Here is a 26,239-nt window from a genome sequence, read left to right on the forward strand (position 1 = left end):
TAAAACTTTGCCTTTGTATTAACACTGCAGCTGCAGTGGCAGGAGCAGTGCCGGCTCATCCTGTGGTGCCTGTAATAAATAATTCCTGTGTAGTTTCGATCTGTTCTGATCTTTAGGTGTACACTTCTCTGATTACACGCCTTTAAGCACCCCGTGTGTTGTGCATGTACACGGGTTTGTTTAATCATATATTTCGACTGCTGCAATGTCTGACACTTTGGGCCATCATTACTGGTGAAAGCGTCTCCAGTGGCTGAGAGAACTGTCTCAAAATGAAGCCTCGGTGGAGAGATCCCACCTCAAAGTTTCTAGACAGGAAATCGGCAAAGAGACAGAGGCAGGCTCTTGCCATCTTCTTAATGTTCTGTACATCTGTTACATGATTGTTCTCACAATAGTGTTTGCAGCTGTATTGAAATCCAAAGAGCATAATTAATAATTGACCTCAATATGACAGTGGAAAAACTAGATAAGAGTCTCACAGTTTTGTCTTTTAAAGTTTCTGATAGGACACAGTAGAAGACATGTGGGAGCTCATGTAATATACCATGTTATTTAGAGTGGAATGTAAGATTCTTTTTTTATTGCACAATTACATTTGCGTTTATCACGCAGCATCCTATAAAGATGCAATTAAAAATGCTCCCTCTTTTAGTTTCCCTTTTTCTTATATAGTCCTGACAATGAAAACAATCCACAGCCTTTTACCCGGCAACATTCAATACCATTCTGCTTCAATTCACAAAGCCAGGACTTATTCAAAATGTAAAATGACACCTCGGGGTTATCTCCAGTTTTTCCTAAATATTTCTCCAAGGAATGATTGCTGAAATAAGCACACATTGGAATAGCCAAGGGTGGAAGAATGACTGCACATTTATATCTAGCTGAACACTTGAACCTGGCTAAAAAATGTCTTATTTTTTTAAAGAATGAGTCAAAGGTCTAGCTTTGGAAATGATGGTGGAATTTGCTAGCCTATTCCATTTATTTGAACCAGAATTTTCTCTTTTGTGGGAATATACCCCGTATTTTTTCCTCTGCATCTCAGATTCTTGTTTTTAATTTCATATATATACTTTTCTCTAAAAATTGTACAAAATTAACCAGTCTGGGTAGTATTGTTTATAATATACTCAAAACATATAATCACCAGTATATTATACATTTATCTTGAATCGGGGGATGCGACAAAACATGAAATATTCCAGGTGCAAATCGATTGTTACCATATTCATCAGCATTGTAAGTAATGCATAGATGTGACAATATTTAATCCCATTGCACCAGTCTGATTCCACAGTCGCCAGCAGAAACAAATACTGGCTGGATCTCTAGCAGATTCTTGGAGTCTGGTGACAACCGGCTTCCGCCTCCCCCCACCTCCCACCCCCACACATACTGACAAAATACATGCGGTCATGCCCACACAGGCACACACATGCGCACAGCTCACATGACTGGAAGGCATTTTTTGTGGACATTGAACAAAGGAAATAAGCCATTTTATTTCTATTGCAGCTTGTCTAAACTAATAACTTATCTTCTGTTCAATATTTGTAATGGGTGGCACCTCCTTCAGACGGGCCTTTCTCAGAATATGCTGGGTTTCATTGCTATATTAAAAACAGGATTCATTCACATGTACAGTTTATTCCATTTTTATTTGAAGAAGTACAGATACTTTATACTGGCTAAAAACTTTACTGAATATTTTTTTTGCTGTGAATCATATTTAATGTTTATGTGTGGCAGTCAGGAAAGAGCTTGCATATCCTCTGACTTCATTTGAAAATCAGGTTTAAATTTAGGGGGAAGTTGTTCATTGTCAGCAATTATTGCATACTTTGCAATTATATACATAATATGCTTGACATTTATTTTATATGACATATGTAATATTAATTTTTAACTATAAAGACTCTTTATTCATTATGTACCCATGCAAACCCATGTGGGCTTGGAAAATGACTAATACTGACCTGTCCAGTGCTGAAGGAAAACTGCGTGCTGTTCTGTTTCTAACTGGACAGGTCGAATAGGCATCCTTACAACATTGCAACATTTTCTGTTAATATGAACCATGTTGATGTTGTGCGGTTCATTATCCTTTATCACACAGTCCTTGAAAACATGCCTCAAGCTTATAAACAATAGACATCAACGTTGTGTGCTACAAGCACAAATGTGTATGATGCAGGCTCAACCTAACTTACATTACACTCCTTTTGTGCAGCTGAATGTCGTGGTGTCTGACTGCCCTTTGGGAATAAATTCCAGTGGAAGGCTTTGGAAGACTTTGGCAGATCAGTTAACTTTTAATTATGTAAACTCCTATTCACAAAACCCAGACCAGGTGGTATTATTTACTATTTCCATTGAAAGTGTATACAAACTATATTAAGTGACAAGAAAGAAAAAAAAATCTTCTATTGCTGGACTTGTATTTCTACACTATGCTCTGATCTTCTGACCTGCTATAGTGAGGTAAGGTGAGATATGTTTCCTTGACATAGAACTCTAGTGATGAGAGCAAAGTGGGGACAGCGATCTGAGATAAGTATAGCTCCACATTCGATCTGCGTGGGAAAAGGCCACTTTCCACAGGGTTGCTTTTGTCTTCTATAATTGTTCATGTTTTCTGGGTATGAACGTAATTTGTTAAGCCTAAGCATGTTTCACTAGTTTCATGTAACAGACATGGGCGCCTTGGAAAGGTCCCTGCACGTGCCACGTATGTGGCCGCTTGTCCAGTGTTGAATGTTGGCACCATTTCTGGATTTGCTGCGCCTGCTGTTTGCCCTTTCTTGCTTGTTTCCATAGCAATCAAGATTCATAATGCTTCATTATCACATTTATGCTCTTGTGATTTCACATAAACCCACGCACCCCCATTTAGTAATCACTGACAGAATACTGGTTTCCTGCCATTTTTCAGTTTTATGTAATTAATTTTTTTCTTTAATTATCTAATTATATATTTAATTATATAATAATAAATGTAATTTATTTATAATTTCTGACTTCATGTTTACAGTATATTATGTCAAAATATATCTATCATTTATTTCATAGATAGTTTAATTACATGGTAATTATTTCAGCTTGCCTTTGCACTGCTCCAAATATGAAATCAGTATTTGAAATAGCAGCCTATTCTCACATATTTATTTCAAGGTGCATCTCTCCTAGAAGAAAGGAATATTCAAATGTAAAAATATTACCTTTTGTTTAGTTTTTTTTCTTTTGTTAGCCTAAGGTACCAGCATAAGCAACCACACAATAACATAATTCTTTAGTACCAGGCAGTTAAACTGAAAGTCTTTTGTGCCCTTGGATAAGGGAGGTTGAATCTCTTTCCACAGCATCCTTTGTTTAACAGTTGCATTTAGAATTCAAAACTACACTTTAAAGACTGCACACACACGGTGAGGAAGGGGCCGGGTGGGGGGGGGGGGGGCACCACCAGGGCTGCTCAGCAGAGCACAATAAAAATGGCAGAATGGATGTCTGAACTTAGACTGAATCTAATAGCACCCCAGCATCCAAATAATTCCGTCATATCCCTCAGTGTTGAATATAGCATCAGCCAATCAGCTCACTCTGTGGCGCATGATCCTGCCTACCTTCCCCTGCAGCAAGCAACCCCCTCGACCTCACCCTGCCTTCTGTGTCGCTCCTACCGTTAGACAGCAGCTCCTCACATCCAAATGTGGAATCAGACAGCAACTGCAAACAGGATGGAGAGGAAGCAGCAGCTCTAAATATGTCTCTATTATTATGTCCATCCACTGTTCACCATACTCACACAACAGTCTCAGCTCATCACTGAACTGACGCTCAGTATACTCATTCTGGTATCTCAAATAGCCATGGGATTTACACTGGTTGGCAATGTCTTTAAACATTATTTTTACTGATAAGTAAAAGTGGTAAAATAATGTAAATTCCAAGATAGAATGTGATTTAAATGGCATTTATATCATGGTAAATTGATACCCTACCACCCTCACACAGTCTGTAAAGACACATTCATGTGCTGAGTGGTTGGGAGGGGGCTCTCGAACAAAGAAATAGCCCATGCTGCTGATACAGAAGGCCCAGCTGTGGTGGCGGAGCCATGGGAATGAGAGCTGGTGGAGTTCAAGGTCATCTCCAGCACTCAGCCGCTAGGGCCACATTGTCATTTCCCGCCACTGCCTTCAGACTCTCAAGGGTTCTTCCCTGGGACAAGGGAGGGACTAGCCAGTTGATTCCATTGATGTTCAGCATGTGTCCCAAGCACTATAGTGTCATAATGCAGCTTAAGACGATGAAAAGGGCAAACTAAAGCAAAGTGAGATGTGGTTAGTCTTGGATCTGTGCGTATTATTTTTGATTACTTTGTCAGTTAATGTGACTAATGATGGCACTGAACAAATGTATTTCAGGACAGCATCTGGAGAAAATGGGGATTATGGGTGCCAAATTATATTTTACTTAATAGGACACTAAGTAAGGTAAAAAGTACTTTAAAAATAATACAAGTTAAAAAAAAATGGAATCTATGACTATGTCAAGAAGAAAAATTAGAAAAATTACATTTACGACTGGGTCAAGGAGGAGTCTATGATGGCTTTTGTGCTTCTTGGACAGTAATAGTATATAGATGGAAGCACAAATGGCCATCCTCCTGTAAGGTCTAAACCTGTGTTTTCTCTCTTGTGTTGTAGTTTCAGAAAGGAAAGATGTCTGTACGCTTCATTTTCCTTACTCTCTTGTTTACCAATGTACTTGAATCTGCACTCAGTGGCGTAGGAAAGAGTTTGATATTGGGTTTGGGATGGCACAACGTAATCATTTAAATGTAAAGTTTTTTTTCTAAACATATGAATGAAGCCAGATTAAATATTGGGGTTACATATCTCCCTGATAAAATTTAAATAAACTTTATAGTGATCCTGGATGGTTCTTGTCTCATAAAGGTATCTATAGTGTATTATAGATGAGAGCTTCATAAGGCAGTCATAATGCATTATAATCATGGGTATAATTTGTTATGCCTTTTTATAAAAGCCTGTTTATAATGCTTTAATAATGCATAATAAGCATTATGAATGTGTTAATAAATTACCAAAAATATGGCCTAAAGTGTTACCAAAAACTAATTGAATTTGATACACAAATTATTTTTTCAAGGTGAACATGACTAAAACTGTTAATTGCATATAGTGTTTTTCTGCAGATATAGAAGTGTTATTGGCCTTTCGGTTTCGTCTCTGTGACATAGAGAAGATGAGATATTTTCTTGCTATTCTCCTTTAGATAAAGCTCGGGCCACCCATCATCCCACGAAACTAAACACAATCAAGTCTGACATATTTCAGCGTTGGTTGGATACAAATCAGTATGACAATGGTAGAGAATTTTGATGTACCCTCCGCCCAGTTTAAAACTGAAACTTCCCACATTCTGTATGCCTTTCAAAGTCCTTTGTAAGAGGAAGAGGATGAATGGAGCGTACGAGAGGATAAAGCTAGTTTAATTTGAAAATCTCGCCGGCACATTAGATGGTGTGGACTCATTGTGAGCAGAGGTCGACCTTGTGGTTTCCTATGGTTTGAAGCTAATTGTTTTCGTCAGGACAGGCAACGTCTGCGAGTCCACTGCAGTGTCCCACCAGCAAGCCTCCAGTAACTGAGCCAGGCTGTGTAGAATGGGCCCACTTTGTAGCAACACAGCAGGCTCAAACACCACCTATTCTGCTCCTCAAACTGTCATGCATAACAACTTTATTGTGCTAAATTAAACTTGAAAGCAAGCAAAGACCAAGAGATGGAGAGGGTATGAGAACAGAGTGCTGGCAGTGCCGGAAAAAGGGAGTCTTGGAAAACCGAGCTTGAAAAAGGAATAAAAGACGAGGCCGTGGGAGTCCAGCATATTGTTTCATTCTGGAGTATGATTTCCATACTAAGCATGATGGAAATGGTGAATGGGATCTAAATTTATTCAAATAGGGTTATTTATTTATTTATTTATTTATTTATTTATTAAATTAAACTTTTACTTTTAGAGGGTCTCAGAAATCTTGATTTCAGAAAAACTTCATTGGTGGATGATTTCTGAAAGTGAATCTGCAAGTACCAGTAGAGTTATTTGTGGTCAGCAAGGCAAAATGGAGTTAACCATCTTAAGAACTGATCCCTGGAAAGAATTGCAAGTGTGGGAAAAAGTCCGTTTTAATACATGTCTGCGGTGACCTTCCCTACCAGCATAATGAATTACATAACTTAATTTTTATATTCAAAATAAAAAAGGCCATATGTTCAACTGCTGGTCCACACAGTGTTTCTCATTGTGTTCTCTGCTGGTTTGCTAATACCCATCATTAGCTCCACGGAATATATCCTCACCCTGATCACCTGGAGAGAAGAGTTCACCAATCGCGTTAACTTAGACAGAAGCGTGATCTCTGAGAATGGCGACCACGAATATGATACTTGTCTGCAGTTCTGCAAAGAATCAACAAAGGCTCAACTCTACCCATTATATCTCAGTGTGCTTCCCACGAGGGACCTGTAGTACAAAATAGTGTATCACATTTCCGGCCCGTGCAGATTTAGACAGTTTTTACACAGTTTTTAATTTTTTAATTAATGTATTATCTAAATATAAAATATTTTTGTGAATTTTAGTATACGTATATCACACCTCCAGAAATTTATGCAGTCTCGCACCAAAAGCCTTCACAAAATGTTCTTGATTGGCTTGTATTTTTTGTATGTTTACTGCAATGTTCCATTTCTCTTAATGTTTACTTGAACTTCTTGGAAAATAGCAAAATGTACTTAACTAGTTTTTGTAGAATGTTTATGATATGTTAAGCAGACAGTACATAGCAGGACTACAACCACCTGGAAAATGGTGTTCTCTTCTGAAGCAGAAAAGATTTTGGAGGGAAAATCCGTCTTAGGTCAGACTCTTGCTCAAGTAAAACAAAATTCCAGTTAAAGTACTTATGCTTAGACCGAGTTTTAACACTCGGCATTATTCTGCCGTAACCAGACTCCCTACCGAAGGGTTTGATCTTCTATTTGGAGATGAAAGGGGTTTCCTGGCAGAGATAAACTAGGGTCAGAGGACAGGCTTTCCTCTTGTGTACCTGTTGCAATGAGATTCTCTTTTGGGAAAAAATGTCTGTCTGGAACTCAGGTGTGAACAAAACAGCATGATGGCTAATAGTAGCTGATTATAATAATCAGGAGATATTAACAGTGTATCTATGTTTTATGTATTGCTTAACAGAACTTTCTGGCCCCAATCCCTATAGTAGTGCTACATTAGTGAAATGCAATACTTTATTTATTTAGCAGATGCTGTTAACAAAAGCAACATAGGAAGCAGGGTCAAGCAGGCCTTGGAACAACTGCGGCTTAAGACTAAGGCCATATTTGGGGAGACGAAAAAGAGGATGTGTCCAGGGATCAAAATTTTAATGAGATTTCATGTTCATCAGCCAATAAGGTAGTGCTTCCCTTGTGAAAATTAACGAGTTTTCCCTAACCACCCTGTAAAACAAAAATTTGCGTCTGGGAAAATCCAGATGTATAGTAACCATATAGTTAACTCTAGTTTTACAATCTATACACAATTCACAAAATATATTTGTATGGAAATCTCTTTCAACAAACGTTTCAAAACGCTAAGCTAAAGTTTGTTAAACTGCAAGCAAACGAGAATGACTGTTCACAAGAAAACAAAAATAAAGGGTCAAAGTGCCAGTGGTTTGTGGAAGTTGACGTCACTCATGAGCAGCGCAACATTTAGGGATGTGTATATCATTTAATTTTTCAAGTAAACGTGTGCATGAGCCTTGCCACTCAGTGGCTGCCATATATTGAAAGTTGCCTTTTCCTTCACTTGATATTCCACTATATCTTGCAACATTGGGTCATATGGGTTGCAGCGCTTAACTCAAACAAATTGCAGATTTTTTAAAAACCGCCCAGATACCTGGACAGGGGCCAAAGAAGAGGATGTGTCCAGGGAATCCCAGACATATGGTAACCCTACTTACTGTAAGGGCTTTGCTCAAGGCCCAGTGGTGAAAATCCTTTGGTGGCAAACGTCTGAGAACAAAGTCTATGAACCAGCTTGCCGTTTACTATTTTCACTTTAACATAAAGTTATAGAAATGTAGGAGTAGTGTTTTGTTTTCCCTCCGTTGTTCTAGTAATGCTTAAATATGTGCAGTGTTTCTTTCTTTTTGGTGACAATGGGCACATTACTCTACTGGACAATGAAAATGTCCTTCTTTGTGTCTCATAGTTTTAAAAAGAAATGGATAGATTCTTTGCCCTGCTTATGTAACGTGTCACCATGGTTTCCGAGAACCTGGCACGTTGACACATTGGCTTCCATTCTCATTCTTTTATCCATACAGACAGTACCAAGAGTAAAGCACTCGGTCATCCCATTTTACAACAAAGCTTTGCCAAACTAAGACACAACTAATGTAGCTGCTTTTTTGGAAAAGAGCCATTTCCAACAAATAGATTTGTCTGTGATACCTTGAGTATTACAGCTTGCAAAAATAGTATGCTAATGTCTTCAATGCATCATGCGGCTTCCGCTTCTGTTAGACTTAAACATGGAAGTGTGCATCTGAGATTTTTATGCAACCATTACTGTTGTGATTAACAGATTGCATTTACATGAGGATAATTACCACATCGAATTTGCTGTCCAGTGGCTATGGGTTTTTTTATGTGGGATTCCCACAAGCAGAGAATGCTGTTATTTAAAAGAGAGACAGCGAAAGAGAGAAAGGAAAGAAACTTTTATGTTCTTTTTTCAGCATCAGTCAGACAGTGTTGTTACGTGTTGTAGGATCAGCAAGAGAAATACTCTGTATCCGAGTAAGATCCCAACGTCTGTTTTAATTTCTGATGCATTGTTACTATTTTGCTTATGAGATTATAAGTGCTTTATGTTTTCTGTACGTTATAATGTATGAAAAATTACGTTAATATTTTAAAGACATGCTTAATACTTAAAGTAATACTCACGAGTTTTTTCATAGCAAAGAACACTCTGAAACTGTTGCCATCTACAAATGTAAAAATATCTGAGCGATACACACACACACACACACACATATCTGTATGTCTAAACAATTGCATTAAAGACATAATTTCCCCATATCTCACTGGTATCAAATTTTGAAGCTCATACTTTACAAACAGTATAAAATTTAACTGCTCCAAAGGCTGACCATTATGATGCACTATGAAGGTATTTCTAGTGCATTATAGATGAGAGTTTCATAGAGCATTCATAATGCATAAAAAACATAGCTATAATGTGTTATGCCTTTTTATAAATAGTTATAGCCACGTTTATAATACTTTATGAATGCATTATAATGCATTATGAAGGTTTATATAGTGCATTATGATGACTGATTTAAATTGTGTTACCAAAAAAACCTTTTGTAAGTTGCTTGTAATTGTTTATTAATGATTTATAAGGTGTTACAACCTACTTAATAACCTGATAATAAACCATTCGTAATTCCTTTATAAGGGTAGTCTTATTTTAAAGTGGTACCAATTGATAATGCCTATTTTCCCTGTATCATTTCCTATGAAGACAGGAAAGAGGACTAAAAATGTATTTAAATTTAATGAGGAGCAAAACGCTTCTTGAGTTTGTGCTTTAACATGGTATACAGCCGGAGAGGGTCAGCAGGCTCAGTGTCTGCATTACAGAGCGACATCGTGTGCTTCTGATGGTGTATGTGTCGCAGAGTATCCATGACAACGCTCGAGCATGCCAAAGATATACCAATGCTATTTTGCTAAGGGCAAAGGGAGGTATTTATAGGATGCAGAATGAATTATAATGATTACAAATTATTTACATTTTATCTGTTATCTGTTTTATCCACACGGTTGGTAGCCACAGTATTTTTAACACTGCATCATATCACATTATGCATTTGGTATATGTTTAATGTGTATCACATTTTATTATGTAAAAAAAACGAAAATAAAGAATGGGTGAAATGAAACCAGGAAAAGAGGAAATGAGACCATTTCATCAAGCACCAGCATTAAGACAGCATATAATAATAATAATAATGGGGCAGCATGGTGGTGCAGTGGTTAGCACTGTTGCCTTACACCTCTGGGACCCGGGTTTCAGTCTCCGCCTGGGTCACATGTGTGTGGAGTTTGTTCTCCCCATGTCGTCGTGGGGTTTCCTCCGGGTACTCCGGTTTCCCCCCACAGTCCAAAAACATGCTGAGGCTAACTGGAGTTGCTAAATTGCCCGTAGGAATGCATGTGTGAGTGAATGGTGTGTGAGTGTGCCCTGCGATGGGCTGGCCCCCCATCTTGAGTTGTTCCCTGCCTCGTGCCCATTGCTTCCAGGATAGGCTCCGGACCCCCCGAGACCCAGTAGGTTTGAAGTAAGCGGTTTGAAAAATGGATGGATGGATGGATGGATAATAATAATAATAATAATAATAATGCCCAACAATCTTGTACTGCATAAATGGATATGGAAAATAGATGAATGTATAATGAAGCTTTATGTCACACAACCACAAACTGCAAAATCATAGAGAGGAATGAATGAGTAAATGAGAATATAAGCAAAAGTCAGGATTTGTGTTAGTTCACTCAATGCAATTAAATAAAATGGTTTATCTGTTTTTAACCTCAATTATAAATATTCATAATGTACCTTTCACTGTTCTGCTTAATTAGTCAAAAAAAGCTCATAATTAGTTGCGCCTGAATGGGCTGAGGAGCCTCACATACACTGTTGTGCATGGCCTTGCTGTCTGCTTCAAACTATCTATAACAGCGCTGATGTTAGACGCTTATGTATTACTGTTGCTTTCATGGAGCACCTTAGTGTCTCAGTGAGTAGCACTGTTGCCTCTCCCCTCCTAGGTTTGGCATTTGGATCCAGCATCACAGGCCTTACAGAATCATCACATAGGATTTCTTGTTTAGCCAGATAACTTGTCAGATTTAAGGTAGTCTGGGCTAAATGTAAGTGAATGAAGATAAAGTCTATTTAAACTGGGATACCTTAAATTTGATAAGTTATCTGGCCCTCCTCTTTGTGTATGTGGAGTTTGCATGTTCTGCTTATGTGTCTGTACCCTGTGATAGACTGGTTTGTTTTGTAACATGTGCCCTATTTTGCCTGGGAAAGCGTCCATAACAATGAACAATCAGGGTTGTTGGTATTATTTATACAGTAGGTTCATGTAAGCCACAGATGGCATTATGGCTCAATGAATCGCTCAATTGCCTCACACTACCAGAGTTGGATGTTTTAGTCCTACTTTGGTTTGTATGTTTGTCAGGTAGGGCTGGGCAGTTGATCAAATTTTAATCTCAGTTATGATTTTGGGTTTTGATGATTATCAGGACAAAATTATTATTGTGCCGCACTTGTCCTTGGGTTAAACTTCTCACATAATTTCTTACAACACAACTACACCAAAGCAATGGAGCATAAATAGGTTGTTTTGTTCGTTATTTGTTAGTAACTGGGGGGATCGATTGCGATCAAAATGAGACGCAGCCTTTTCTTTGTAAATTACTTCGGCCTGTATGACCCACAAGATGTTCGTGATTCTTATTAAATATAGGCAGTAGATTGATATTATGTTTTCCACAGAATAAAAAGAATGATGTAAAGTTGTCCCACTAATGAAAACCAGGAAGTTTCACCTACGGCATCAGTGAATATTAGATAAAAATGACAATACTGTCTGTATATGTCTGCCCTGCAATAAGCTTACTTCCACACGGGGGTGTCCTGTTGAGCCCCCTCCAAACATGATCAAGTAACTGTGCGGTTAGAAGATGGATGAAATATATAAGTGATTAATAGTGCAAATTTTCTTTCAAAATAACATGCAGGGTTTTTGGATATTAGTTTGGAGTCTGTAATCAATCCATTTTTAAAAACAGCCGGCCCTGAGCTGGGTGACAGAGTAAGGTTCAGGAAGCACAAGGTGAGGTATATGAACTTGGATGAGATGTTGCAGTGGATAGGCACATGTTCAGAAACAGATGGTGATTCACCTGTCGGCATGTTTTCGGACTGTGGGCGGAGCCTGGAGTACCCTAAGGAAACTGTAAGAAACATGAACTGAAAAATATTTTGACCTGTAAAGCCAGGCATCCGTTTCACATCTAAGATTTAATAAGTTTATAGCAATGCCCATACTGTTTATAATGCAGATAGGTTCTATGATGTCCTGCACTTGATGCCCAAGGCTAAAATGTCTTCAGTGAAGCTTTTCATTGCTAGTTTGGCATTTTTTTTACCCCCATTGCCAAAGGCAGTGGAGCACAGAGATCTTGGAAAATGGAGAAGTACACCTAGGGTATAATAATAAATAATGGGGGTTTCTGGTGGTAATAGAATACATATGTGTCTGTCTGTACATTTTGATGTTTCTCTTAAATATTGTTTCATATAGAAGAGAACATTTTGACAGATTTCATGTATGATAAACCCCATTTATGGAAAAGTGGGGGTATTTTCTCAAATGCAATTAAAAGTATGTAATCCATCCATCCATTTTCCAAACCACTTATCCTTTTGAGTCCAGAGTCTATCCCGGAAGCTATGGGCACAAGGCAGGGAACAACCCAGGACGGGGGGCCAGCCCATCTAAAAGTATGTAACTTGACCCTTAATTTAAATGACAAAAGTACAAGGAAATCACTTTTAATGCAATGCTGACCCGTTTGATTTTATTTTGTTAATATAAACAATTTTTGAATTTTATGCCTACAACAACTTCAAAAATAGTCGGGACAGGTGCAAAATAACAGTGTAAAGTTCTTAGAGAATTCAAATAAAACCTTTTCAGAACATTCCACAAGAAGCAGGTTACTTGGCTATCATAATTTGGAATGAAAGAAGTATCCATCAAAAGCTGAGTCTTTGCCAAAACAGTGAGTGTGGCTCACCACCTTTTGTCAAACTTTATGAGAGAATTTCAGTCAGTTCAAAATAAACATTTTAAGAATTTAATTCTTTCATCATCTGCAGTACATAATATTCGGCATCGTATGAGATACCATCTTGCTACTGTGATAAATATAGCCACATGGCCTTCGGAGCACTTTGGAAAACTGTTGTCACTCAACACAGTCTGCCTCTGAATCTATAAATGCAACCTGAAACTCTGTTACGCAAGGAGGAAACCATGCATCAGTTCTATGCGGAAGCAATGCAAAGTTCTCTAGGAGTTCTTGTGAGATGGACCGAAACACAGTGGAAAGATGTGCTGTGGTCAGATGAATCCACGTTTCAGCTTGTTTTCTGAGAAAACGGTTGAGTTCTGACTTATCAGCAAAAGGTGTAAAAGCCAGCATCTATCATGGTATGGAGGTGCATTGGTGCTCACAGTGTGCATGACTTGTATATGTGTGAAGATACTATTGACGTGGAGGCGTATGTTGGGATTTTGGAGAGATATATGTTGCCATCAAGGCATCGTCTAGTAGTGGGATGTCCATGGTTATTCCAGCAAGATAATGCCAGGCCTCATTCTGTATACACTATAACTCTATGGCTTCATAGACACAGAGTATGTGTGTTTGATGGCTGTGCCAGCTCTCTAGATCTGTCTGCTGTTGAAAATGTATGGTGCATCCTAAAGAGGAGAGTGAGAAAACGGGTACAATCGACTGCTGAGCAACTGGAGTTTTGTATCAAGCAAGAATGGGCAAAAATTCCACTTGCAACAATTATTATTCTCCATTAAATTAAAAAGTGCAATTAAGAGGAAAGGTGTTGTGACGCATGGTTCACATGTCCCTGTCCCCATGTTCACATGTCCCTGTCCCCATGTTCACATGCGCCCCTGTCCCCATGTTCACATGTCCCCCTGTCCCCATGTTCACATGCGCCCCTGTCCCCATGTTCACATGTCCCTGTCCCCATGTTCACATGTCCCTGTCCCCATGTTCACATGCTCCCCTGTCCCCATGTTCACATGCCCCCCTGTCCCCATGTTCACATGTCCCTGTCCCCATGTCCCTGTCCCCATGTTCACATGTCCCTGTCCCCATGTCCCCATGCCCCCCTGTCCCCATGTTCACATGTCCCCATGTTCACATGTCCCCCTGTCCCCATGTTCACATGTCCCTGTCCCCATGCCCCCCTGTCCCCATGTCCCCATGCCCCCCTGTCCCCATGTTCACATGCCCCCCTGTCCCCATGTTCACATGTCCCTGTCCCCATGCCCCCCTGTCCCCATGTTCACATGTCCCCCTGTCCCCATGTTCACATGTCCCCCTGTCCCCATGTTCACATGCCCCCCTGTCCCCATGTTCACATGTCCCCCTGTCCCCATGTTCACATGTCCCTGTCCCCATGTTCACATGTCCCCATGTCCCCATGCTCCCCTGTCCCCATGTTCACATGTCCCTGTCCCCATGTTCACATGTCCCTGTCCCCATGTTCACATGCCCCCCTGTCCCCATGTTCACATGTCCCCCTGTCCCCATGCTCCCCTGTCCCCATGTTCACATGCTCCCCATGTTCACATGTCCCCCTGTCCCCATGTTCACATGTCCCCCTGTCCCCATGTTCACATGCCCCCCTGTCCCCATGTTCACATGCCCCCCTGTCCCCATGTCCCTGTCCCCATGTCCCCATGTCCCTGTCCCCATGTTCACATGCCCCTGTCCCCATGTTCACATGCCCCCCTGTCCCCATGTTCACATGTCCCCCTGTCCCCATGTTCACATGTCCCTGTCCCCATGTTCTTTTGAGTGTGTTGTAAGCATCAAATTCGATATTTGATATACAAAATACAATTAGGTTGTTCAGTGAAAACACTGAAAATTTCGTCTTTGTACTCTTGTCAGTTAAAGGTTCAAGAAAATTATCAAATCTTTCTTTGTTTTATTGCATTTTAGAAAATATTCTGTTTCCAGAATTGGGGATGGCATTTTGAATTATCTAACTTGCTCATTTGTTTGGTTTTAACTGATATTATGACTATGAAAAACTGGCACTTATGAATGGACTGACATGCAGCATATTATTATTATTTTATTATTATGTATTGTATAGTTACTATTCTTACTTACCTAAAAATTTGACTTAAAGACAGACTTAGGAAATGGATCTCATTCATTTCCTGGGAACTGCCCGTACAACATCACAGGAAGTCTATTAATCGACATTCAAAATTCAAAGGCATTTCAAAAGAAATATAAGAAAATTCGCACACCACATGCTGGTGAAGAGAGCAAAAAAAAATCATGTATTGCCATTATTATGCACTGCCACATGTATATCATGGTGCTGTCATCAGTTTTTACTGATTGGAAAAATGAAGCATAATATCCAGGCCAAAGTTATTTGCCCAAGGTCAGACAGCAGATCCACATATGATCTTACTTGTCATATGCAAGTTCTCTCAGCAAACAGAGCACCTCTCCCCCAGACATCGTTTAATCCGTAACCATTTCATTTTTCTTCAGGGCATGGTATTTTGGAATGGGGCAACTGGTATGTTCATTTAAAGGGAAACTCTTTACTGTGTTAAGTGAAATATTACATTCGGTCTCACCCAGGAAGACAGGGAAGGCTTGCTTTCGTTTTCTTGAATAATAAGGTGCCTGTTTGCCTGTCCGACATCCATCACGTTGTTGTTTGGCATGTTGCCATGCTTTCATTTGCATTTTTTTTCTTTTTCACCGTTATTTATAAAATGTAAAAGGATCTCTAAGCACACTTCTCTGAATCGGCTTTTTATTAATCTAACAATGTCACTTATTTTTAAGACACACTAGCAAATTAATTAGTGGACAAACAAACAAATAGATGAAATGGGGAAACTTCAAATGCATCAAATAACCAATATATAACTTCTATATTCTATAATATACAAAAAATAGATTTCACATTGTACCAATGGCATGGTTTATGGTTTGGAGTATCAGGTAATGTTACAGACCTGATTAAAGCAATATGACCATACACTAATTTTCCTTACATTTGTTTGCTTTTATTTTTGAATTGTGCATTGCAGAGCTGACTGTCACTCAGTTAAGAAATGCATTAAAATATTATTTCAGTATGTTTTTTTAATTATTTTCAGTACAGTAAGAGCAACATGGTATGATGAATGTCATGCATATTGTAAAGCATCATGAAGAGGCTTCCTTGTGTACTTTTAAGAATTTACCCATGTAGCGTCTGTTACTCCAAACACACACATACAAACACACACACACACACATATGTTTGTATTCTTATCTTTGTGGGTACTGTCTATTCATTTCTGTGGGAAAAACCCTAATCCCAGCAACGACAATCTTAACCCCTACCCAGCCCTAGCCTTAACCTTAAGTACCCAAACAAAATAATTCTGGCATTTTTAGTTTTTTGAATACAATCACAGATTGTCCTCACAACATCACATGTGATTGACTCAGTTCAGTAGCACTGTTTCTGAAACTTTCCAAAACAAGCAAACACTGACCTTTGGAGTCACGATCGCGGATAAAGCGGGCGATAGAGCGTGCAGGCGAGCTCGTAGGAAGCAGGCAGGCAGGCAGAATCGGGGAAAAACGGGGATTTATTCTGTAACAGGACGGGCAAGACGAAACACTAGAAACGACGCTCACCAACATCAATGACAGACAACGGACACAGGCAAGACTTGGACTTAAAATGACAGGATCAATCAAAATGACTAGACACAGCTGGGTACGATCAGGGAAGCACACGTCGATAATCAGGGGGGCGTAGCACACACGAGGATAATCAGGGGGGCGTGGCACACACGAGGATAATCAGGGGGGCGTAGCACACACGAGGATCGTACGAGCCGGGCAGGACATTTGGACCTTTGCAAGGTTTTTTTTTTTTTCTTTGTTTTTAATAGTGCAACAGAATTAAAATGCATTATTAGCTAGTTCAGGTTCAAGGACTTGAACTCAAGGACTCATGGTTTACTCCACCTAATGTAAAGTTACCTGCATTATTCCCAGAAATCAGATATTTCAAACTGAATATTTATGAGCCTGGAGCCTGTACGGTGGAGAGACTTCATGGTTAGAAGGCCTCTTTTGCCTCTCACCTCCTGAGTTTCAAATTCCATCTTCAATGAGTGAATGTTAGTCTGTTTGCCAACCTCATGCCACGTGGGTTTACTCCATCAATTCAAAGATACATATTTCAATTAAGTGTCATCCCTAAATTGCCCGGAGTGTGTGACTGTGTGCCCATGTAATGGACTTGTATCTTGTCCAGGAAGTATCTTTGCTTTGTGCCCTGTGCTGCAACAAGAAGTGGATTATGTACTGTAATAGATGCCAAAACTCTCACTGAATTTGAGTCACTGTGAAAGGCACTGATAGCATTAATTATAAACAGGTAATAATATGCACATTTCGTACTTTTCTCCGCTATAAACCTAAAAATCGTACATTCGAAATATCGCAAAAAAATTCAGTTACTTGATCGCTATACTTTCATATGGAGCACTGCAAAAATGGTTCAGAATGATTTAGCTTTGTTTCTTGTCCACAGCTTCTATAGTTTCTAGAAACTTGATACTATAATACCTTGTTTGAAAAAAATAGTGATATCTGATGAAATGGCCTGTGTAGCCTTTGTGAAAAAAAGTATCTGTCAGGCACAGACCCTCTCAGAGGGCTGTTTGAAAAACTCTTATCAGGTCTTATCAGGGTAAAGAATGTCATGTAAGGAAATACATGTGAGAGCCGTTAATAAAATAAAATGAAATAAAAAAGTTGATGTGAAATATGAATAATGAATCATGTCACTATTATAGTTGACAGAAAATACCATAAATCCTTTTTATGTTTTGAATTTTGTGTTTGATCGTAAAACAAAATGATAATGATAATTCTGATCTGTAACTGTCAGTGCCCTATGGCCAGTATCTTCCTTTAATGGAAGACATTGTGTAGACATTGCTGTGTCTGTTTTATTTCACTATCAGTAACTCATGAGCTAGTCACATCTTAAGTGTTTATTTTTTGTTTTGTTTACCACTTCCCTGTCCAGACCTTCTTATTCCTAAAAATGACACACCCCAATAAATCCCCAAGTCATGTACTTCTATTTTCCTGTTGCAACCAGAGGATTCCTCACACAAACAAATTGTTCAGATGACATGACTCATTGCAAACAACCAAAACAGAACAAGCTTCACACCAAGACAGGTCCACATAAGCATGTGTTGCCGTGAGATGTCTCAGATGCATATCTTCTTTCTGCTACAGGCTTCCTGAAGGTAAGGTGACAGCAATTCAGGAGAGGGAGACCATGAGGACTGCTTGGTTTTCAAGCTTTTGATGGAAAAGTGCAGCCTTTTCACACTGGGGATACTTGTAAGTGCACCCAGCACTTACAGAGGAAACATCCTCAGTTGGTTTCACTTGCACGGTGGATGTAGACGGAGGGCACTCTAAAATGTGCTGAGTACACTTTCATCTCTGGAAGTGCAATGACAATAATGGTCTTGTCTTTCATAGTGTTCATCTGCAACAGCATTGAAAAGACAGGCACTGATTTTCTTGAGCTGAATACTGGAAAGTTTTTCACCCATGAATGAAAGAGGCAAACATAAAGACACTATACTGACCAGCTGTAACATAAAATTGCTGGTTTCTCAACTGAGTGGTGCACTAAAAAAACTTATTTTTTTCTTTCCCGAGTTGTCAATTAGATTATGAACCGATCCTGTCTATTTTTACGGCAAAGTGGGCCTTTTTTGTCCACATTTCTGGTCGTGAAAAACAAAGATTCGTAACCACTTCACAATGTCAGGATTTACATGTGTGATGTATTTCATTTTTTTATTAAAAAAAATAAAGGTGAGCAAAACACCATTCCACTGTTCTGGGTATTGTTCATTATACTTACTTTTATGCATCAAGTACTCCTTTCAAACCCTTTGTGATAAATTTCCAATTTGCATTTCTCATCAGAGCGGTTGTGTGATTCCCATAGTCACATTGTTTCACTTCAGATTTAGAATTGTTAAGTGTGATCAAAGTTTTGACCTGGAGCTCCTGTCCAATTTGCATTAGCCTGTGTGCTAAGGTTGTCAGATATGATTCTTCATGACTCTTTGTGGCATCAGCCCATTTTCACTAGCGTGTCATTAATTGGCCCCATGCCATATCATGTACAGCAACTGGATATTTGTGATGAGAGATGGTCTGATGCATATGCCACATCTCCTTTTCTGTACCCGAATGAGCCCCTGTCTTGCTATTATTGTTTCTGTTAGATTACATCATATTGTTGATTACCTCACAACTATTGCATTTGTCACTGTGATCAGAATAATATATATAGGCAGGACAAAAGCAGGATTGATTTTTGTGGTGGTAACATACTCACAATTAAACATCCTTTGCGGCTGCAGAATTATTCCCAGGATTAAACAGTGTGAGATTCTGTATCCATTTAAAATTAAAAATACTTGCACACAATATCCGGGTATTGATTATTTTGTTGGTGATGTTAAATAGCAGTCAAATATGATGTGGTCAACTAACATAGTTTTAATGTATTGACTCAGTTCACAGCATCTGTATATATTATATACAGAAATTCAAGACTTTGTGTATTTTGACACACACTAGTCAAGTCTGTCTCTAAGAAAACTTATACAAAAACTCTGGTCAGTACATTTGGATGAAGTCCTCTCTTACATTACTGTACCTGTGCCTTTGTCTAAAACTGGAAGATCCATCAATAGCTCTTCTATTAAATAAATTGCAAGGGTAACGCTTTCATACCATAGATGATAATAACTCAGATCACTACTTTTCCAAAATATTTGATGTCTCCTTCAGATTTTCTAATATAGTTTTTGATAAAACACTTTTACAATATAAAAATCTGCCTAAATATTATTTCACTAAATATATTAATATTAAACCAAGATTTATTGAACATATTAAATAAAAAACCCCTACATTTAAATAAGAACTGCAGAAACCACTATTGCATTTTTCAAGAACAACTGAACTGAAACAAAGATATGACTGAGCGTTGGAAATCGGGCACTTTATTGCAAAATCAGGTTGGATTGATCCACAGTAATATTCCTAAAAATTATAATTCTTTAATGTCAGAACTATTTATATATTATTGATGCATGAATTTGACCTTTGGGATGTTAAGCAAAGTCTATCTGACCTATGCTGAAGGTTTTAAGAAACATCGATTTTTGATTTGCACAACAGAGCTTTGATTGAAAACAAACAACTCTATATTGATTTTTGTACTAATGCCAATAGGAAATCCTCTGAAGTGCATTTTCATTACTTCTGACTAAAATGTATTACAATACCCTGAAAGGTAGTATTTCCGCTATTCCGGAAGCAATGGGCATGAGGCAGGAAACAACCCAGGATGGGGGGCCAGCCCATCGCAGGGCACACTCACACACCATCCACTCACACATGCATTCCTACGGGCAATTTAGTAACTCCAATTAGCCTCAGCATGTCTTTGGACTGTGGGGGGGAAAGCAGAGCACCCGGAGGAAACCCCATGACGACATGGGAAGAACATGCCCACACACACGTGACCCAGGCAGAGACTCGAACCCGGGTCCCAGAGATGTGAGGCAACAGTGCTAACCACAGCACCACCATGCCACACGGACCAAAAACTAAAAAAGGTAAATTATATAGATGACCCAGTTAGTATAGCACCTGTTCTTGAGATTTTTATTTGAGCAGAAATTACCTCAAACTTAAATCACATGGCTCAATATAACACTCTCCAACAAGACAATTTGTTAGTTTTATAGGTGAAATAACTACGCTGGTTCAGTCACCCTGCTAAACCCATCCTCACTTTATTTCATACCAAACTGTGTCAATATTTAAACAAATCTTGCCTAAAATAGCCATATCCGTCTAAAGATAAATCACGGTCAGCAGGAAGCAAATGTGTTCAAGGAGGACAAACTGTGACTGAGAGCTCGCAGGGTCATGTCCTAGCAGTAGACTGATGTTATCAAAAATCTGGAATAAAACTCTTTAGTGTATGTAAAGTGGAACTTTGGTAATTAGCAATGTAAGCTTAAAGAAAGCATCAGATGCTATGTAAAATTATTAACCGACTGCTTTTACTATTTTATTGTTTCATTTTCCATGAGGAACCATGATGAAGGACAACTTTGCCCTCAAGAACTTTTGTGTGTATCAAAAAGGCAAAGCTCCTAAAACTAGCCAGCTGACACTGTATGTAGTTCATTCTGTCAATTCATTAAAAAAATAGGATTCACAAACGTCCTTGCTTGCACTCTCAGCACAGAATGAACAACAAAGTCACGGGTGCAGCCTCAGTGAGCTGAGATACAAAACATTGAAAATGCATGTGCATCGGCCTTCTGATAGACTTGGAGAGGGATCTCGGGCTGGGGCACATCCTTGGCTCTCCTCTATTAGCAGTGTCACATCTCACTGTTTAACCCCCTCGCTTGGGAGACCCTTTTATTTTCCTGGAGAGCCCTGCAGCTCCGTGGTTTAAACAAGTGAAATACTTTCTGCCTTTCAATTAATATGCTCCCTGCAGCACTGAACCCAGACTATTTCAGGGTTAGGCTACAGTGAACAGTGAGATTTTTCCAGCAGGGCAGCTTCTATCTATTCATTTGTTTATATATATATATATATATATATATATATATATATATATATATATATATATATATATATATATATATATATATATATATATTTGTTACATATGGGTACATGTCTTCATATTTCAGGTGATAAATTGTAACAGTTTTTTTCTGTTAATCAGTGGCAAAATGTGATCATACAAATGGCACCCATGGGATGGAAATTTGCATCTCAATAAATACTTTTCCTAAAACAAGTAAACAAAAATGTCAATACTTTTAATTTTAAAGTACTACCACGCCAGCTTCAGCTAACTTAATTTAAGCAAACATCTGCAAATGAAGCATATTTTGCAAGTATTTTGACATTTCTATTCTTGTATTTTGAGTGATTTTCATTCAGAGAGAAGCTGAATAATCTCTATTTGGATGCACTATTTTTCACCCTAGACCTGGTTTTGCTGAGGCTTGCCCTGTATTTTCCTATCCCTAGTGCTAACCAGAAGAGTGCTGTGTGTCCAAGTCACGTTGAAATGTATGTATTCAAATGGTCAATATGGCACAGAAGAACAAAAAGAAACCGTCTAGACGCTGCCATATCACTCCGCTCAGATTTGCATGGTATTTCCCAAAGGGGCTGTAAAGCAATTGTTCTGAATATTGCAGCCCCTCCCCTTGTCCTGCACCATGACAAACATATGTAACCTTAAATTCATACTACTTCTAAAGTTGAATGACAAGTCAGTGAAATAAGTTATTAGATGATAGATAGATAGATAGATAGATAGATAGATAGATAGATAGATAGATAGATAGATAGATAGATAGATAGATGGATGGATGGATGGATGGATGGATGGATGGATGGGTGGGTGGGTGGGTGGGTGAATGAGAAACTCATTGTAGAATCTGACGGCAGCTAGCAGAAAAATCCTCCGGTACGGTTTCCAAGAACAGAGCAGTTGGCTGAGTCCGTTGCTGAACATGTTCTTTTGGTTAATCAGGGAATTATGCAGCGGGTGCGATTCATTGTCCATTATGCTAAGTAGTTTGTTAATTGTCCTTTCCTATTCATCTGCTACTAAAAGGGATCCATGTCAATTCCCAATACAGAATCGCATACTACAGTGTAGAAGATTACCCTAGCAACAACAGGCCTATTTAGATAAGTCGTTCCATTTCATGTATAGAGCTCACTACTTCTACAACTACTGTAAGTATTTTGCATTCAAGTAAAAATATGTCATACAGCTGCAAGCACAATATCACACTGTAAACATGGTATCTATACAAATTACATCACTAAAAACATATTTCACCAATAAATGTAAGGTTTTTTACAGAACTAAATATCCAGCTTGCATTTCCTCCTATGTACAGTATTGTAATGAGTTCACAGAATACTGTTTTTCATCAATCCAATTTTTGAACAGCCATATAAAGCACCTTAAAAATTATGTAATACAAAAGTATGTAATATTTACATTATTAGTATTTATGGTTCACATATATTTTAATAGATTTTGCATGTTACAATGTAATAGTGTGTAAAAATATCACCATCATCAATTATTTTCTCAAACTGCCGGAAACGGAATATCAAATAGTAAGTGGAAAGGCTAACAGACAATAGTGTGACCAACTGAGTAAACCTAGTTATTCAGTCATGCATGTGAAAAAGCATAATAATAATAATATTTTTCACAAATGTAATACCTACATGTTCTGCATTAATTAATGCATTAACTAACTAAGTAACCATCCAATGGCATATGCATTCAAACTGATGCACTCCGGTGGCTATTTAGGCAGTTCAGAAGGTCAAGGGCACCAGTGCTGCATTTAATTTATATGAAATGTAATATTTTATAAGGTCACAATAGTAATGAAATTAATCCTACTATAATGTTAGCATGAACCATATGTAGAGAAAAAGCTGATTGTAAAGCAACATATTTGTGATGAATTCTGCCAAACATCAAATCCAAACTGCTCAAACTAGAAGCGTGGGATTGGAATGAATTACGTGCTATTCATTGAGGCATAATGCTTTTTGAAATTTATGAACAACCAAATTTAATATGCAACGAAATATTTATTACAGCAAACTAATTTTTAGACAGGCAGGCAGGCAGGAAGGCAGGCAGATAGATAGATAGATAGATAGATAGATAGATAGATAGATAGATAGATAGATAGATAGATAGATAGATAGATAGATAGGATGTCTGCCATGCTTAAATTAGAACAAGTTCAGGATACATACATGCATACATGCATACATATAACCCAGTTTTGATTCCCCGTTGCCTTGACTGGGGGTTAGGCATGCTTGAGCGGTTTTCACGTTCAAGTTAGAGAACAATCCCCAGGCCTGTTCATCCCAACCCCCCATCTTTTCTCAGACTCTCCTCAGTTTTGTTGATATTCAAACATTTCAATTCAGGGGGCCGTAGTTTGCAGCTGCCCGTCTTGCTTGGGTGAATAGAGGGGACTTTTTTGGGGTGTGGGGGCAGGGAGCTGTGAATGCTTTCCCAATAAGAGATGAGGCATATTGAAAACTATATTAAATTACCCTGATTAACAATTTAGCCACGAACAGGGATGCTGTGGAGGATCTCTATAGGCAGGCCTGGGGGCTATTCATCCTGGGAACTCCGGGGTCGAAAGGTCCCCCAAGTTCACAGGCTCTGGGTCTTTGTTATGCTAACACACAATCTCAAATCAGCTGCCTAGTGGAGTGTGAAACAGGAATGATTCCTGAGAACTTTCAGTAAGTTGTCATCCTGTGTTCCCCAAACACTATGCTGAAGCTCGTTCTGCGGTATGAAACTTTTTATACAAGGATGGGGGCTGGGGGTTGGGAGGAAAACAAAACAAACGTGGTTGTAGTGAATAGCTTTTCCTGCTCTGAGCAACCAAGTCATTGACTCCCTCTACTTTTGTAATTCAGTAAGAGTTTCAAGGAAGATTGTTTTAAACTCTAAAGCATAATAATAATAATAATAATAATAATAATAATAATAATAATAATAATAATAATGAAAATACAATGATACATTAGTTAAATTAATCAAGATATAGAAAAGGAATCCTTGAGAACAAAACAGAAATAAAGCGAAAATCAATAATAAACTATATAAAAATATGCTACTGACAAATGTACTTTTAAATATTGTAGTCTATCTGTAAACTGAAACGAGAATAGATCACAGAGAACATATTTATTTAGATTTATTCTGATAATTGGGCATCATTATAGATTTTATCACATATATCCCACATGTATAAGGTCAACACCGCTTTGACATGCAACCATCTGCTATAGTTCCACTAGATGAAACATAGACACAAACTTAGCGGATAGTGCATTATAAAACAAGTATATAAAAAAATCGACTCCACGGACGTTTATTCTCCATCAGATTTATAGTCTCGTGTTTGTAAAAACCCAAACTTCTGACTATTATTTGAATAAAAGAGGCACCTTACTTATCACATTAATCAAGTAACTTTATCTATCTATCTATCTATCTATCTATCTATCTATCATAAAGCACAAAAATTATAGAATGTCAGGACGATTAAACGAATATTAATGAATAGGCCTAATTCAAACAAAAACTTTGGGTCTATCAGAAGTCACTGGGGAGAGGTAATCAATACACGTTAACAAGCAAGGCATGATAAGATAACATGTATGTTAGGTCAAAAGTCAAACACCGGTCAAATACTCTTGACCCATAGGTCAAATACACATACGCTGGTCCTGGGGGATTTCGCTCAGAACTGTACAATGCTTAGTCTTTAAAAGTAAACTAATTGCTTGCAAATAATTAAGTGAATCAATATTGCAACTGCAACCTACATTACTAGCATTAACCAAAATCCAACTATTTATACAAGTCTATAAACAACTATTGTGCTGAAATAATTAAATATAGCCTTCTTCTGTAGTATTTCAAATTGCATTTGAAAAGTAATAAGTAATGTATAGCAATTTTTATGTAAACTTGTACATAGATACGGACATAAAACATAAATATAATTAATCTTTTAAAGTGCATGCACACACGTCAGCAACAACATACCGTATACCATAATATTGTAGAAAAGGATACAAATATTACTTGACAATCTCACGGAATGTGTAACGACTTTGAATATCATTTCTGTCTGACATAACTTAGTGATTTTTATTAAGCAAAGGTAATGAAAATTTGAAACTCATTTTCATATATTTTGTCCTGATCGGCGACATTTCAAGACCGATTAGAAGGAGAGAGTTCTGTTATGTCTTAGAGATTCAACAACAAGGACATTAATGCAATTTCATTTTGGTGTTGTTCTGGTGTTGTAGATTTCGTCAGTAAAATGGTAAGCATAAATAAGGTGAGCTGAAATAGTTTTAATATATCTAAATAAGTACAATTAAAAAACAATGCTTAGCAAAATGGTCATATTGTTTATGCAATATTTCCAACATTATAAGTGATAATTTACCTATTTTGGGATAATAACTTGTTTTTATGACAAAATAAATCACGTGGCTTTGTACTTGTTGGAGCTTGGTTTTCT

This window comes from Brienomyrus brachyistius, chromosome 2 (assembly GCF_023856365.1).
Source record: "Brienomyrus brachyistius isolate T26 chromosome 2, BBRACH_0.4, whole genome shotgun sequence".
NCBI classification, from domain to species: domain Eukaryota; kingdom Metazoa; phylum Chordata; class Actinopteri; order Osteoglossiformes; family Mormyridae; genus Brienomyrus; species Brienomyrus brachyistius.